Source organism: Amphiprion ocellaris, chromosome 8 (genome assembly GCF_022539595.1).
Source record: "Amphiprion ocellaris isolate individual 3 ecotype Okinawa chromosome 8, ASM2253959v1, whole genome shotgun sequence".
NCBI classification, from domain to species: domain Eukaryota; kingdom Metazoa; phylum Chordata; class Actinopteri; family Pomacentridae; genus Amphiprion; species Amphiprion ocellaris.
In genome coordinates this window covers 850,950-866,336 of record NC_072773.1, presented here as the reverse complement: position 1 = coordinate 866,336, position 15,387 = coordinate 850,950, and positions in this window count along the sequence as shown.

Sequence of the window (15,387 nt, the reverse complement as noted above, 5' to 3'; positions counted from 1 at the left end):
AGAACAACCACAGATCTGAAGCATCCAGCTCTGGGACCAGGGACACTTGGAGAAAGGACACAGGGAGAAACAGAGTGAGTGTAATGCAATAATGGTATATATATTAAATATAATGGTAGATAGAGAAGGGCTCAGTGCATCAAGAGAGGTTCCCCAGCAGCCTAGGCCTATAGCAGCATAACTAGGGGCAAACTAAAGGGACGTAAAGAGGGGAAGTCAGTTGTGCAAATGAAAACACCAGCTCACCCCGTCAGGGTCCCCCAGTCAGTCCTAACTATAAGAGTTGTCAAAAAGGAAGGTTTTAAGCCTGGTCTTAAAAATAGAGAGGGTGTCCGCCTCCAGAACCCAAACTGGGAGCTGGTTCCACAGGAGAGGAGCTGATAACTGAAGGCTCTGCCTCACATTCTACTTTTAGAGATTCTGGGAAAAACAAGTAAGCCTGCAGTCTGAGAGCGAAGAGTTCTGCTAGGATAATATGGTACTATCAGGTCTTTAAGATATGATGGAGATTGGTTGTTAAGAGCTTTATGTGTCAGAAGAAGGATTTTGAATTCTATTCTAGATTTAACAGGAAGCCAATGAAGAGAAACCAGCATAGGAGAAATATGATCTCTCTTGCTAACTCTCGTCAGTATTCTGGCTGCAGCGTTTTGGATCAGCTGTAGATATTTCAGAGAGCTATTGGGACAACCTGATAATAAGGAATTACAGTAGTCAAGCCTAGAAGTAACAAATGCATGGACTAGTTTTTCTGCATCACTCTGAGACACGATGTTCCTGATTTTTACAATATTTCTCAGGTGGAAAAAGGAAGTCCTACAGATTTGTTTTATGTGCGAGTTAAGGACATGTCCTGGTTAAAGATAACACCGAGGTTCCTCACAGTAGTACTGGAGGCCAATGTAATGCCATCCAGAGGAACTATATGCTTTGAAAGCAATTTTCTAAGATGTTTGGGGCCAAATACAATGACTTCAGTCTTGTCTGAATTTAGTAGTAAGAAATTATAGGTCATCCAGGTCTTTATGTCCTTAAGACAATCTTGCAGTCTTGCTAGCTGATTAGTTTCATTTGGCTTCATAGATAAATACAATTGAGTGTCGTCAGCATAACAATGGAAATTAATACAGTGCTTCCTTATAATATTGCCTAAGGGAAGCATGTATAATGTGAACAGTATTGGTCCTAAGACAGAACCCTGAGGAACTCCATGATTAACCCTAGTATGCTCAGAAGAGTCATTGTTGACATGCACAAACTGGAACCTGTCTGATAAGTAGGATTTAAACCAGTCCAGTGCTGTCCCTTTAATGCCAATAGAATGTTCTAGTCGCTGTAATAAAAGTTTGTGGTCGATTGTATCGAATGCTGCACTAAGGTCCAACAAAATAAGTATAGAGACCAGTCCATTATCTGACGCTATGAGAAGGTCATTAGTAACTTTCACCAGAGCTGTTTCTGTGCTATGATGCACTCTGAAGCCTGACTGAAACTCTTCAAACAAGCTATTCCTTTGTAAATGTTCACATCATTGATTTGCAACTGTTCTTTCCAGAATTTTAGAGAGAAATGGGAGGTTGGAAATTGGTCTATAGTTGGCTAAAACATCTGGATCTAGAGTGGGCTTTTTAAATAAAGGTTTGATTACAGCAACCTTAAAAGCCTGTGGTACATAGCCTGTTACTAGAGAGAGATTAATCAGATCTAACATTGAGGAATTAATTAAAGGTAAAGCCTCCTTGAACAGTCTAGTTGGGATAGGATCTAAAAGACATGTGGATGGTTTGGATGTAGAAACTATTGAAATGAGTTCAGCGAGATACATGGGAGTGAAAAATTCTAAATATCCATCTGGTCTTACAGCCAATTCTAAAGTATCTGTACTCGATGATACATCTGTGACATTTGCAGGAAGGGCCAGATTAATTTTTTCTCTAATCGTAATAATTTTATTTGTAAAGAAGCTCATGAAGTCGTTACTGCTCAAAGCTAAAGGAATACAAGGTTCAACAGAGCTCTGACTCTTTGTCAGCCTGGCTACAGTGCTGAAGAGAAACCTGGGGTTGTTCTTGTTTTCCTCTATTAAAGATGAATAATATGTTGTCCTGGCATTACCAAGAGCTTTTTTATAAATTACTAGACTATTTTTCCAAGCTACATAAACTTCTTCTAAATTAGTGGAGTACCACTTCTTTTCCAGCTTTCGGGACGCCTGCTTTAAAGTCCGCAGCTGGGAATTATACCAAGGAGCAGGTCCTCTCTGAGACAGAACTTTCTTTTTTACAGATGCAACACTATCAAGTGTTGTACGCAGTGAGGCTGCAGCATTATTAACAATATAATCCACTTCTGTGGGGGTAAAATTATAATATTTCCCTTCCATTATATCAGTAAGTGGTGCTGGACTAAATAGAGAGGGTATTATTTCCTTAAATTTAGTCACCGAATTGTCAGACAGACATCTACTGTAATGATATTTATTCTTAACTCCTATACAATCTATTGTTGTAAATTGAAATGTTACCATAAAATGGTCAGAAAGAAGAGGGTTCCGGGGAAATACTGTTAACTGTTCGATTTCTATGCCACAAGTCAGAACGAGGTCAAGGGTGTGATTAAAACTATGAGTTGGTTTCTTTACATGTTGAGAAAACCCAATTGAGTCTAATATTGAATTAAAAGCAGTCGTAAGGCTGTCACTGTCCACGTCAACACGAATGTTAAAGTCACCCACAATAATGACTTTATCTGAGCTGAGCACTAAATCAGATAAAAAGTCTGAGAATTGAGATAAAACTCAGAGTAAGGAGCAGGAGGACGATATACAACAACAAATAAAACTGGTTTCTGAGCTTTTAAATCTGGATGAGAGAGACTGAGAGTAAGATTTTCAAATGAACTGTAACTGGGTTTAGGTCTCTGGTTCATTTTTAAGCTAGAGAGGTAAATTGCTGCCACTCCTCCTCCTCGGCCAGTGATTCGAGGAACATGACAGTTAGTATGACTAGTAGGAGTTGATTCATTTAGACTAACATATTCTTCCTGCTGCAACCAGGTTTCAGTCAAACAGAACAAATCAATCTGGTGATCAGTTATCAAATCATTTACTAACAGAGATTTAGACGAGAGAGATCTAATATTTAACAGACCACATTTAATTATCCTGTTTCTTCGCTCAGTTGAAATAGTATTCATTTTTATTAGATTTTTATGGTTACTATGTCTTTTGTTTATATTTGAATTGTTTAATTTATTGAACTTTGGTGGTCGGGGGACAGACACAGTCTCAATAAAGCTAACTGAAGGGTGACAGCTGAGAGGAAACTGCAGAGAGGTGTGGAAGACTACAACTCTGTATCCTGGTCTGAACTCTGGGTTGTCATGCTTTAGGAGTTCTAATAAAATCAGCCATATTTCTAGAAATGAGAGCTGCACCAGCCAAAGTGGGATGGATGCCGTCTCTCCTAATCAGACCAGGTTTTCCCCAGAAAGAGCTCCAATTGTCTATAAAGCCAACGTCGTTTGCAGTACACCACGTAGACGACCAGCGGCGAAATGACGACATGTGGCTAAACATATCATCGCTGGTCAGATCAGGCAGGGGTCCAGAGAAAACTACGAAGTCCGACATGGTTTTGCCAAAGTTACACATCGATGCCACACTAACTTTGGTGACCTCCGATTGGCGTAACCGGGTGTCATTACCGCCGACGTGAATAACAATCTAGTTTCTCAGTACTTTCCCAATACTTTCCCAGTGGTTTCTCAGTACTTTCCCAGTAGTTTCCCAGTAGTTTTAGTACTACTGTTAGTTTAATTCTACTGTTATTCCTGTACTTCTGTTTAATGAAAGGAGTTACAGGTGTGTTGTCATTTGAACATATTGCACAGAACCAAGTGTAGGGACTGAAAAGTTAGTTTTCATCCATGAAACTGGTCTAGAACGGTGTTCAAAACCAACCTAAAAACCAGTCCAAAACCCAGTCCAAATCCAGGCAACAACCAGTCCAAATCCAGGCAACAACCAGTCCAAAACCAGTCTAAAACAAATCTAAAACCCAGTCCAAATCCAGCCAACAATCAAGTCCATAACCAGTTGAAAACCAGTCTAAAGACCAAGTCTGAAACCACCTGAGGACCACGTGAGATCAGATATTTCAGATCCTGACAGAAGTCCCTCCTGAATCAGCTGAAGGTCCTGAACCACTGACAGTCAGTGTTAGTTTAGTGTGCGGTTGTGTTTAGTGTGTGGTTGTGTTTAGTGTGTGGTTGTGTGTAGTGTGTGGTTGTGTTTAGTGTGTGGTTGTGTTGCGTTAAGAGGACGGGACAGAACCTGGAGATCAGAGGTCCTCAGTCTGATACTGAACTCTGGTTCACTCTGGTTGGGGGTAGGGGTAGGAGTAGGGGCATGGGTTAGGGGGTAGGGATAGATGTAGGGGCATGGGTTAGGGGGTAGGGGTAGGAGTAGGGGCATGGGTTCGGGGTAGGAGTAGGGGGTAGAGGTAGGAGTAGGGGCATGGGTTAGGGAGTAGGGGGTAGGAGTAGGGGCATGGGTTAGGGTCTAGGGGTTGGGCTAGGGGGTAGGGGTAGGAGTAGGGGCATGGGTTAGGGTGTAGGGGTTCGGCTCGGGGGTAGGGGGTAGGAGTGGGGGTAAGGGTAGGGGTAGAGGGTAGGAGTAGGGTGGGTTAGGGTGTAGGGGTTCGGCTAGGGGGTAGGGGGTAGGAGTAGGGGGTATGGGTTAGGGGGTAGGGGTCGGGTTAGGGCGTGGGGGGTAAGGGTAGGGGTAGAGGGTAGGAGTAGGGTGGGTTAGGGTCAGGTTTGGGGTTTGGGGTTCTGGACTGAAGCTTCAGCAGAACCAGAGGGATGTTGTTGTTCAGAACCAGAACAGAACCTGGAGCTCAGAGGTTCTCAGAGACTCAAAAGCAAATGGACAAAAAATGGAGGAAAAAGCCAATCATGTGGTCAGCAGGCTGTAACGTGATGGAACTGATAAAACCTGGTTTATCTCGTCCATCCTCCCTCCCTCTCTCTCTCTCTCTGTGTGTGTGTTAGTGTGTGTCTGTGTGTGTTTCTACTTTATACCAATCAACAAAGAACCAGGCATCAGTGTTTCCTGTCTGCAGTGCAAAGTGGTCCAACCAGTGTGTGTGTGTGTGTGTGTGTGTGTGTGTGTGTGTGTGTGTGTGTGTGTGTGTGTGTGTGTGTGTGTGCAGCCAATCAGAGTTAACCTAACTCTCCATCGGGACCTCGAGCTTGTTGCCGTGACGACCATATCCCCCCTCCTCCTCCTCAGTCCTTTTCCTCGTCAGTTTTCCCACCGAACAAAACGGACATTGTGCTGCTGGTCTTGGGAGTGTGCGTCTGTGCGTGTGTGCGTGTGTGTGAGTGAGTGAGTGAGAGACATTCAGGTCAGATTAGTTTGTGTTCATTGAGTTTGTGCTCAGACACACACACACACACTCTTGTCCATTCAGCTGATAAGAGGTTTGAGTCGCACAAACACACACTTGTAGTGAAGAAGTTCTTCACGAGTCGGTTTCACACGGTGGGTGAGAGTTTCAGCGCTTCATCGCTACAGATGGATCAACAGGAAAATGGACTTTATACACAGTTTAACGATAAAGTCAGGTTTCTGTTTTTATATACTGTAGTTACAGTCATGAACTAAAGTTTCCTCCATCATAAAATTCATGTTTATCATCAGTCAGTAGTTTCCAGTGACTCCTAGAACTCTGAATTCATGATGGAATCATTGAAACATGAATCTTTGTCACTGAAACAATTATGAATTTTGGTTCTTTATAGATTTCTTAAAGGTTTTCTGGAAATATGGCAAAATCTGTTGGGTCTAAAATATACAAACAACTTTAATGACCAGTTCTGTCGGTGTATTAAGTTGTGTTCATCTAGTTTTCTTAGCTTCGTGGCTTAACTTCTCCTGAGTGATTCCAGTCGACTACAGCTGCTGACTCCTCTGAACCAGTTTAAATAGAACCATTAGATCCACTCATTATATTCAAACTCTACAGGGGGAAAGTCTGAGCAGCTCAGCAAAGATCTGAAGAAGAAAATCATTGACTGGAACTCAAAAGTAGCCTAAGTTGATGTTAAAAAAAAAAAAAAAAAAAGCCCCAAATTGGCTCAAAAACGGCCTAAACTGACTGAAGAGATGTCTGCATGGACATAAATTCACTCACCAATTGTCCAAAAGAACTAAAACATGTCTTAAGTTAATAAAGACTTTCTGAAAAACTGTTAAGTCGACTCAAAATTACTCAAAGCTGCACCAAGGTGTCTGAAAACATTTTGATAATGATTCAAAACCTGCCCAAATTGACTCAAAATTAGACCAAAGTGGCTGCAAATGTATCTAAAAATATTCATAAGTTGCCTGAGATGATGTCAAAAACATCCAAACTGACTGATGATGTCTACATGGACTCATAAATTCACTCAATTGTCCAAATTGACTAAAATGTGTAGAAATTTTAAAAACTTGCCCGAATTGATGCAAAAACAGTTAAAGTTGATTCAAAATTTGTCCAAATTTATGCAAAACTATTCCAGAGTGACTGAAAACATCTAGAATGACTCTATAACTGAACAAATTGACGCTAAAATTGTCCAGATTGACTCCAGAATTGTGCAAAGTGACTGGAAATATGTCTAATCGTTCAGGTCAGAAAGTCACTTGGAGCCATTTCAAAGCAGCTTCAGATCCTAAATCATCTGTTTGTCAGAATAAAGTTCATGGTCCAGTTGTGTTACTGCCACCATCAGGAAGAAAACACAAACTATCACCTGCTGCTGAGAGACCATTGGTCAGGATGGTCAAGAGTCAACCAAGAATCATGAAAAAGCAGGTCTGAATGAATGAGAAGCTGCTGGAACACAGCTGTCAGTGTCCACAGGGTTTTACATCAACATGAGCTCAGAGGATCCATGAAGAAGGAAGTTCTTCCTCTAGAAGCAGAACCTTAAAGCTCCACTCAAGTCTGCTGCTGATCACATGGACAAAGAAAAGACCTTCTGGAGGAAAGTTCTGTGGTCAGATGGAACAAAAACTGAAGGTGAAGCTTTTAACCCCAAGAACACCAAACCTACCACCAAGCATGGAGGTGGCAGTATCATGCTCTGGGGCTTTCTAGAAGAGCTTCTGGACTGGTTTCAGACTGCATGTTGGACTGGTTCTGGACTTTCTTGGGACTGGTTTATGTTTGGTTCCAGTCTTGGTTCTACTGGTTTTGGATGTGATTTAAAGTTGGTTTAGGGTTTATTTGACTCTGGATCTGGTCCTGGATGAGGACTGATTTCAGACTGTCTTGGACTCTTTTAGGAGCAGTTTAGGTTTGGTTTTGGTCCTGATTTTGTACTGTCTTTAGACCTTTTAGGACTGGTTTCAGACTATCTTGGGTGGGTTTTTTTTTTTAACCCTAAGAACACCAAACCTACCATCAAGCATGGTGGTGGCAGCATCATGCTCTGTGGAACTGGAGCTTTACACAAAGTAAATAATGAAGAAGGAGGATCACCTCCACATTCTTCAGGAGAACCTAAAACCATCAGCAGAAGGTTGATCTTGGACACAGTTGGATGTTTCAACAAGACAATGAGCCCAAACACACATCAGACGTGGTAAAGAAATGGTTCCATCAGGCTAGAATGAAGGTTCTAGACTGGTCTCCCCAAAGTCCTGACTCAGACCCATCAAGAACCTGAAGAACCAAGACAGAAAGACCACAAATGTAGTGGAACTGCACCAGAATTGGTGCAGTTCCACTACATTTGTCATCTTTCTGACCCAGACTTCAGCCAGTTTAATTCATACTATAATGCTTGTTTTATGCTTTCCATGTCTGTGAGGTCCGTGTGACTCTGCATGGAAAAACGTTACGTCATTTTCGCAGCCACGCCCCCTCCAGCGGCCCTTCTCACGCAGAAAATTTCCGCGTTGTGCACCTCCAAATTTTTCTAACTACGCGGACGGAGCTGCACGAAAAACATGGCGGAGGACCAGGACCTACTCGTAGCTGAAGTCTATAAATACGTGCACTTATACAGTTCATCACACAGAGATCACCGTGGTAACCGTGTCATGAACAATTCATGGTGTGAAATGAAAACTAACTGCTGAAATGCTTTTATTTGGTAAAATGCCGTGTTGTAAGTGGTGTAAACCATGGCAAAGTTCCTCTACTCTAGTTTAGTACCAGAGTAGACCAGGTAGACCAGGTGTTTGCGATACACTGCCCCCTGCAGTTTGGGAGCAGATGCTGCACGGAATATAAACGCACACACGTTCTCTAGAGCGGATTTTTGTGTGGCTGATTTCCGCGCGGCTCGTTCATACGGAACGTATAACCCAGCCTTAATGATGCTACCACCTCCATGCCTGATGGTATGTATAGAGTCCAGAGGAGTCAAAGATAAACAAGAAGCTCGCAGATTTAGTCATATTTCCAGAAGACCTTTAATAAATCTGTGAAAGAACCAAAACACATGATTGTTTTTACTGTGACAAAGATATGAGGTTGTTTGTCATTTTGTGTCCCGTTTTTGTTGCTTTGTGTCTCATTTTTGTTGTTTTCTCTCATTTTTGTCGTTTTCTGTCTCATTTTTGTTGTTTTGTGTCTCGTTTTTGTTGTTTTGTGTCTTGTTTTTGTTGTTTTGTGTCTCTTTTATGTCATTTTGTGTCTCGTTTTTGTCGTCTTGTGTTATGTCATTTTGTGTCTCTTTTTTGTTGTTTTCTGTCTTATTTTTGTTGTTTTGTGTCATTCAGTGATTTAATCACAGACGTTATCGTTGGGTGTTAAAACGTCTTAACGCTGCAGAAACAGTCGACAGGATTGATGGACAGTTGGAGGAGGCCTAACCCTCCGTCAGGATGGATGTGGGGCTCGAACCTGTGACCTTCCGGTTACGTAAGTGCGGCTGCAGTTGGTTCCCATCCAGTCTGTCCGGAGACGCCGCTGCATGACCAATGGAGGTCTAGTCGCCTCAGTGGCCTTCATTAGCGAACAGAGGCGGTCTGTTCGGCAGGAGGCTCTCATCCCTGCTAATGAGAACAAACCACGTTCTCCTGAAACACTCTGTTCCTCCAGCCACCCATCAATCTCCAACACTCGCCTTTCAGCTCCTCTTCCTCCAGCCGTCGCCTTTTAAAGAGGCGCTTCAACCACGTTACAAAAAGTTTAGCACCTCCAGGCCTCCTGCCAGCTCCTCACACTGCAAAATCTCCAAATCTGACCAAGTCTGTTTGTGTTATTTTAGTCAAAATGTCTCGTCCCACTTGATTCAAGATAAATTCTCTTAACAGGAGACATTTCATCAGATGGAGGGACTTGTTTTAAGACAGTGCATCTTAAATGTCTTGTTAAGTCAAACAATATGGAAATTATCTCGTTTTGAGTTGAATTTTAGAATAAAACTCAAAATAAGTTTAACCCTCGTGTCGTCCTGCGGGTCAAACTGACCCATTTTAAAGTTTAAAAATGTGCTTAAAAAATATATGTATTTTCACAGTGAAACTTCTGATGTCCACATTTTCAACATTTTTGGGAAATCTTTGAACATTTGTTGGTGGGAAAAAAGAAATGCTAAAAATGTTTCTTAAGAACATTCACATAAAAATCAACCAAAATCCAGTGAATTTTGATGGATTTTGGTTGATTTTTACGTGAATGTTCTTAAAGAAAATATTAGAAGTTTTACTGATATATATGGAATCACTTTAGATATTTTTAGGATTTTTTGGAAGATTTTTACTCATTTTTTGAAAATATTTACAAGAATTTTCTTGCCAAATTTGGGGAATTTTTTAAAATAAAACTTTTAAGGGAAACTTTTAAGGAATTCTTGGAATTTTCTTTCCAAAGGTTTTGCAAATTTTCAGAAATTTGTGGAATTTTTTATTGATTTTTCAGATTTTTTTCAGACAAGGAAACAATATTTTTTAGTGCCTGTAAATGAAGACAACAGGAGGGTTAAAACATCTCAGATTAGGAGGTTACATGAAAGTGAAAATCTATTTTTGAGTGAAAAACTACAATTTTTGTGTTTTTTTTTTTTGGCATATCTGGCTTATTTTAAGACACTTAAGCTTGACAATCCTGGTAAAAAATAGAGCTTAAAATAAATTTTCCCAGCTAATTTTAAGATCTCAATATTCTAAATATCGTATCTTATTTCTAGAAATCTTACCAAGTCATTTTTCACTTGTTCGACTGGCAGATTTTTCACTTATTTCAATCTTTTTTTTTTTCTTGTTTTGAGAGGGACATTTTTTCCAGTGCATCGCCATGCTCCGCAGCTTCTGGCTGAATTTTAATAAGTCTGGCAGCGGACGACTGTTTCCATCCGCTGTGATGTTAATATTAGCAGCTTTAACAGCAGGTGGAGCTAATTGTCCAGTTAATTAACATCTGAAGAGGAGAACCAGAATCACTGACCTGCTGGACGGTTTCATGAACCGGATCACGTCACTGATTCAAGGATCATTCAGACCTGGAGGATGTTTAACCTCCAGTAATCCATTTATTCAAGCCAAAAACATCAGCAGTGTGTAAATGTGGAGAAAAGAATGTTTATATTATTTTAAACACCAAATAAGTCTGGAGTTCCCCTAAAATGTCGTTTTTCTCATGGAACGTGTCCCACATGTTAGCTGAACCTGTTGATGACGTCTTTGTTGTTTTGTGTCTCGTTTTTGTCATTTTATGTCTTGTTTTTGTCATTTTTTGTCTCGTTTTTGTCGTGTTTCATTTTTCTTGTTTTGTGTCTTGTTTTTATCATTTTGTGTCTTGTTTTTGTCGTTTTCTGTCTCGTTTTTGTCTTTTGTGTCTCATTTTTGTCACTTTATATCTTGTTTTTATCATTTTTGTCTCGTTTTTGTCTTTTGTGTCTCATTTTTGTTGTTTGTGTCTTGTTTTTATCATTTTGTGTCTTGTTTTTATCATTTTGTCTTGTTTTTGTCATTTTGTGTCTTCTGTTTGTTATTTTGTGTCTCGTTTTTGTGATTTTGTGTCTCATTTTTGTCGTTTTGTATTGTTTTTGCCTTTTGTGTCTTGTTCTTGTGTTTTTTTGTCATTTTTGTCATTTTCTTTCTTGTTTTTATTGTTTTGTGTCTTGTTTTTTTCATTTTTGTCTTGTTTTTGTCATTTTCTGTCTCATTTTTGTCTTTTGTGTCTTGTTTTTGTCATTTTTTGTCGTTTTCTGTCTCGTTTTTTCCTTTTGTGTCTTGTTTTTGTCATTTTTTGTCTTGTTTTTGTCTTTTTTTGTTATTTTATATCTTGTTTTTGTCTTTTTTTGTTATTTTATGTCTTGTTTTTGTCGTCTACAGAAACTAGACACGGAAAAGGCAAACATTCCCTATCAGCAGCTGACTGGTGACAGTAGAACTAATGAAATGTTCTTTCTTCTCTCAGGGCTCCACGCTGTGCAGCTTTGTTCTACTGAAGCCTCAAAGGGAAAGCATACTTATTCATTTTAGAACTTTTTATGACGGATCTTTCTATTCCATGTGCAATTCCAGTGAGAATAATATAAAACATCTTGTTTCATACATGGGACATATCTGTGCATTCATTTATTGTTGTAGATCATGTCTCACTTGTAGTCACTTCTTTCGTTTTCCAGTTTTCAAGCTGGCAGAACCAGGCTCAGGGAGGCAGACGATGAGGTTAAAGGAGGACGAACAGGAACACACTCCTGAGTTTTTATAGAACTCAACCAATGAAAAGTGGATTTGGGCCTAAAGTTATCTGTAACCAAGGATGTGGCTGCTGTAACTGACAAGTAGACTGGTTTAGACTGGTTTAGACTGATTTAGGACTGGTTTTAGATTGGTTTAGACTGGTTTTGGACTTGGTTGTAGACTGGTGTAGGACTAGTTGTAGACTGGCTTTGGTTATGTGGATTTGTTTAGGACTTGGTTATGTCAGTGTTCTCTGGTTTGTATATTTTGGTCCTTATATGTAATATTTTGGTCTTTATATGTTGTATTGTGGTCTTTATATGTTGTATTGTGGTAGATTTAAGGTTTGGCTGACACTAAAACCTGCTCCTGTAGCCGAATGAAGCTAAAACTAGCTTCCAACCAGTGAAACCAGTTTGTAGGTTTTATCTCCATCTGACTGTTTGGGCTGGAAACATATTTTCCTCACAGCCCTTTAAATTTGTAAATCCCTCGGCGGGTTGCCGGGGGTAACCAGGCAGAGAGGGGAGAGTGAAGAGACTCACACTGATTAGAAAAGAGTTTCTAAATTAACAGAGCGAGTGTGTGCCGGTCTCCAATGGCGACAGGACAGTAGTGAGGACATTGATATGCAGAGCGGCAGCAGCAGGAAAATCCTCTCCTCAGAGAGATTCCTTTAAATGTAACCAACACAAAGAGCCTTGAGTTCCTCAACATCAGGTTCCCAGTTCAGTCTGAGAACCTTCAGAACTCCACAGAGTCAAAGTCTCATTAAACGTATGAAGGACGTCAATGAATTCAGCTGGATCATAAATCATGAGCAGGTGTTTATTATCAGTAATATTATCTGGAATGATCTGATCTCTGAACAGTTTTTCTTCACTGTGGTTCATTTTAAAGTCCTGCAGCTCTGTGGAACCAGAACATCATGAAGAAGGAGAGAAGTCAGAGACGTCTTCTGTTAGTAGAACTCAGATGAAATCCAGAATATACATAAATCAACTCCAAAGTTGATTAAAATAACTAAGTCCTGTCTAAAATGACAAAAATGTGCCCAAACCGACATAAAACTGGTCTAAAGGGACGTACAGATTGTTCAAAATTACTCCAAACATTTTGTCAAAAAATTTAGATAAAGTTGTCTTAAATGATATGAAATGAGTCTAAAATGACTAATAGATGGTCCGAAACAACTCAAGATTAGTTTAAAATGAAATGTATCCAAAATGACACTTAGTTGTTTAAAAGTTTAGTTTAATATGGAAAAAAGTGAAACAAAACAAGACAAAAATAAAAGAACTACAAGGTGACTGTGAGGTTTTGGGGTTCAGAGGGTCAAACATCTCTTGAATACTTGTGGACATTTGGCAACATGAGCTTGGCTTGGTTCCGCCTGCTAGAACCTTCCCTGTGGAACGTCTCTCAAGGTCGTTTTCAGGGCAGAAGAACAGTTCCTGCTGTAGCGTGGGTATTTCTGAGCGGTCCTGGTAAAGTGTTGAGCTTGTCGCTGATCCGTTAAATTTTAAAAGACGATAAAAACGGGATTATATAGATTCTTAAGATCCTCATCCAGCAGCAGTCTCCTCTGAAACGCTGGCAAGAACTCAGCCTCCTCATCGTCCCATTCAGGCCTTCAGGTTTCCATTGCGGTGTAAAATCCAACAGCTTCAGCTCTGCAAACCAACAGCAGCTACTGGACATAACTCCACCTCTACGTACAGAACAATGGAGGCTTGTTCTTGTGGAATATATGGAGAACTTCAGACGCGTTATCAGGTTTAACTATCAACACTTTAGGAATTGGAAATGAAGCTTGATTGTAAAATGGGGTAGAAACATGTCAAAGGTAGTTTTTCAACAAGACATAATACAAGGTGAGATCAAGAAGTTCAGTTCTGTAGTTATAAAAAGCTGTAGTCCAACCTGAGGAACGTCTGTCTGCCATCTTCATTAAGGCAAAGTCTCATCCAGGTCATGGTGCTTCAGTAGAAACCAACTGGACTTCTCTGGTACGTTCTTGAAGACATCTTCAAACAACGTCTTCAGAGTTGTTTTGATTTAAATTCATGTAGGACCACCTTAAAGGAAGCATCCTTGTGCAGTGCTGCTGTCACTAACCTGAATGGTGCTTCAATCAGGTGAGAGAAAAACCACCAAGTCGCTCCTCTCCACCTAACCTGCTCACCAGATTTCACTTCTTTCTCAAACTTAAATTCAAGTCGAAGAGGCACCATCCAAACAGAAAGAACCTCTAGGGAGCGTTAAAGAGTTACAGGAGCTCTGGGAGCAGAGCACCACTGCACAAGGACACTTCCTTTAAGGTGATCTTGGTTGTAGACTGGTTTGGACTGGTTTTAATCAGTGTTCTCTGGTTTGCATATTTTGGTCTTCCCATCACCAACACTGGGTCATGTGTTATATTTTGGTAGATTGAAGGTTTGACTGAATTCATTTAAATCAAAACAACTGAACTTGAAACCAACTGGACGTCTGTGGTAGGTTCTTGAAGACATTTCACCTCTCGGATGGTTGGTTTCTACTGAAGCTCCCATGATCACCATGACCTGGATGACTGAGAATCTACAGATGTCTCTAAACTTGTTTATCAGGCATCATGACGTTGTGTGGATTCATCTTAGTCACGCATTTTACTTCCTGTTTTCAGAGTCACACGGTTATTTTTCAACAGCTGCTTGAAAGTTCTCGGTGAGAATCCGATGCGTTACGTAGGACTGAAGAAGTTTCTCAGAATGTTGATGTTATAGTGAAACTCTTTGTTAGATGACATTCAAACACAGACAGCAGCTGTATTTAATATGAGTAGTCACAAGAAAACAAATGAACTGAAGCCAACGTGGGAATAAAACGTTTATTTTTTGTTGCAGGATGAAAACTGATTCAATGAAAGATACAACTGGTTCTTATTTCAACTGGTTCACTTGAATAACAAACCTCCTACATCCCCCCAGTCGTGTTTTAGCCTCCCAGCTAATGTATGCTAATGAGCTCCATCACCAAACTTTGCTTTCCAGCTTCAACTGCTCACTTTTTCAGAAAATCCAGAAATTTGTATGAAATGACTCAAACCCAGTTCAGCCTCCTTCCATCAAACATCAAACCTGTTTTACTGTAGAGCAGCTGGATTTTACAGATTCATCCAAACTTAACGTCCTGATTTATGTTCAAAATGAACGTTCAGATAATGAGTTTGTTTTATTGTTTCCTGTTTACCAAAGATGAGAGTTTAACAGATTAAATCAGATCAGATCAGCAGATCAAGAGAATCTGGAATCAATAAAATACTGAAAACATGAAACAACATCTTCTCGTTTTCAAGAAGCCGAGTTATTGATCAGTGGCTCCAGGAAATAGAAATCAGTTGTGTTTTTAAGCATATTTTGTCTTTTTCATTCTAAAAAATGTTTACCCACAAACTTCTTGATGCATTCAAATGGTTTACTTTTTCGGTTGAAGATATTCATCCAGCTACAGACTGAACTAATATCCAGAGAAATACTCCAGAAACCTCCTGACTTTACTGCTAGCTGATGTGAACAATGACACCATGTAGCGTAAACAGCTAGCATTAGCCCCCAGTGCATCATCATCTTAAACTCTTTCATCCTGTTGATGGACATTGGATGTTTGATCTGTTGGGTGAAACCTAGACCTGAATCAAGACCTTCTACATCTCA